Source organism: Cyphomyrmex costatus, unplaced genomic scaffold (genome assembly GCF_001594065.2).
Source record: "Cyphomyrmex costatus isolate MS0001 unplaced genomic scaffold, Ccosl1.0 scaffold26, whole genome shotgun sequence".
Taxonomy (NCBI): domain Eukaryota; kingdom Metazoa; phylum Arthropoda; class Insecta; order Hymenoptera; family Formicidae; genus Cyphomyrmex; species Cyphomyrmex costatus.
In genome coordinates, this window is record NW_017276692.1 from 1,491,203 (window position 1) to 1,494,173 (window position 2,971).

Below are 2,971 nucleotides of genomic sequence, written 5' to 3' on the forward strand. Positions count from 1 at the left end.
ATATATATATATATATATATATATATATATATATATATTAAGACTGATTTATTATATAATAACATTATAAAAAAAACATTAAAATCTAGTTTATTAAAATGAAAACGCGTATATCATAGAACGTTTAAATTTTACAATTAGTCAACCGCAGCCAAACAAACATAAAATTAATAAAATCACGAAAAATACACTGGAAAGAGTCGTTAGGTATAACAAAAAGCTACATTAAAGTTTGGATGTGAAAACAATTCAAATCTTGCCATGATATAAAATTAAGTAATTCAAATAGAGAAAACGCAAACACTCTTCTCAAACGTTATTCCAGATAGAGGTTGTCAACAACAGATAAAATTGATGTCATACTCATTTTTTCGTTCAAAGACGAAAGAGAGAGTAGAGTCAAGAGGATAAGAATTATTCATGAGTCAAATTCATCAGAGTCGTAACATAATATCTGAATAATTTGACTTCAATAGATGTGATATCAGAAACAAGAAATAACGGAATAATATACGTGTCTGATATGACAAAGATTTATATCGATACAGAAGTAACCGAATAAATAAACCATTTGTGTATCAAAATATCAAAATTAAAATAACCAATTCAGAATGTACTGTCAAGAGAGAGGCATATAGAATTATATTTTTTTATAAAGTCTTTTAAATACACAAATGAAATGAGTGTCTTGCACAAAAAATGTCCTCACATCAAATATTAAGAACCTTTACGTAAATGTACTTTTACGTAAAGCACAATGACAGTTGAGCACAATCTGTTCTACTGATTTTACGAAGCAGGTGAGGGAAAAGGAGATGAAGTCGCGGATGGAAAGGAAGAGCAGAGAGTGGATCGTGCTCTTCTACATCCTTCGCGAAGGACTCATGAATCATGGCACCGACTAGGAGGTAAAACTCCTCATCCGTTATCAGCTTGGCAATAAAACTCTTACCCCCTTCTAATAGGCACGACACCCCACTGTCCCATCTTCTCGGATCCTTTCGCAACCTAGATTCGCCCGGCGTTTACCACAGTCGACGAAAGAAAAGTCCGATTCTTGTTACATAGTGACAACTTCAGTTGAGATATCTTTGTACCTGTTCGATTGAGTTCTCCGTGAGTCTTCTTTTTTCATTATATATATGACAACGTATTCGCTTGAATTTGCTAGGAAATTCAAAACTTCATTTTTCTAAAAAGATTCTATTTCAAAGATTTAGAGATAAAGTTTCGTTACATTTATTTACTCAACAAACAAACCCTGTTATTTTAGTACTCTTTTTTTTTATTTTAAATACATTTTTTGGATATTAAGCTCTTTTTGAAAAATACAATATACTTTATGCATATACGTGTGTAAAATTTCAAAATAAATTGTTACAATTAATTTCAAAATCAATACATGTATTAATCCATATCTTAATTCATAGTGAATATAGAATCAGTCAATATTAACCAATAAATACACACGATTGCCTATCAAAACAAACCTTCACAAACATAATATTATAGAAAATAGTATATAAATAAAATTACATACAAATATCTTTTTAATTTTATTTTTCTTTTAATTTGTATAATAATTTTATTTAAACAATTATTCTTTTGTCCTTAATTAGTTAATAATTAACGCTAAATTAAAAGCTTTAAATCAACAGATTAATAAGCTCGTTTAATTTAAATTTAAATTTATATTGAAAGTTTAAATAATTTATTAAAAATCATGTAAATCGCACTTGTGACTCTGCTCACTCTATTCAATACAAAAGTTTTAAAGACATCATTACTAATTTCTAAACGATTATATGGAACACGGATCAAGTTACACGCAATTTCAAGCACGAATGATCAGCTTGAATCGAGTATAGTAAAAAAAAAAAGCGCCAATCTTTCATACCATTCTTCCTCGTTATTGTCGCAGATCCAATAATCCAATTAAAAGTGGCGGTTATATCATTCGCGGGGCTCATCGGTGTCGTATTCGTCGACCGATAGACTTCTCCGTCGCAAATGATATAATTCGTTTAAACGATTCGTGAGATATAACAAAGGCGAACGATATTTCAGAGAATTCTCCTATTCGCTTACAGCGACATGCATTACCGTATCAGCGATGCAGTTCATTAATTTCTTCCCGATCATCTCCCAACTCTCATCCTATGCTCATAGAAATGAGAGATTATCGGATGATCTCAATGGAATACAGAATCGAATAGAAAATTTGATTTGAGAAACCGAATGGCAATGCAAATACAACTGATTCTATCCTCGATTATGTGATTCTGTATTTTATTTATCCTCTTGTGTTATCTATATATAATATCAATTTGTACTTATAATAATCTTGAGAGAGAAACAGTCGTAGCCAAATAAACGAAAAAGAGGAATAGAAAGCGGTTTTTATTTTTATCAAATATAAGGTATCTATCTCAAAATCTATCTAGAAAGCTGTCTAAAAATTAATTATTTGATATAAAAAATAAAATAAATTGTACAAAGTTGTAAAAACAGAATTCCTTATATACATTCTTTATATCGTGTATAGGAATATATGTATATAATACTAGTATTATTACTAAAATATGGAAAGTAAGGAAGTAATTGCAGAACATATCGAGACTACTTTCATTTTACTACGAAGTATAATGTTAAATTTTTATTACATTCGTTTACATACAATATCGAGTTTACATGGAAAGGACGATTTTGCTTAAATAATTATAAATTTAGTTAGACACAGATCTAAAAATAATTTTGTTGAATTATCAAAATAATTAGATAAGAATCTCAAGCAATGAACAATAATACTACAAAAAGTTTTAACATTTTAGCAACCAATTTGAACATCCTTATAATTATTTTGATAACTCACGAAGTTATTTTCAGTTCTGTGTCTGGCTAAATTTTTGATACTTCAAGAAAATCAGTTCTTTCTATGTATAAAATAAATCGTAATTTTATAGAAACATCG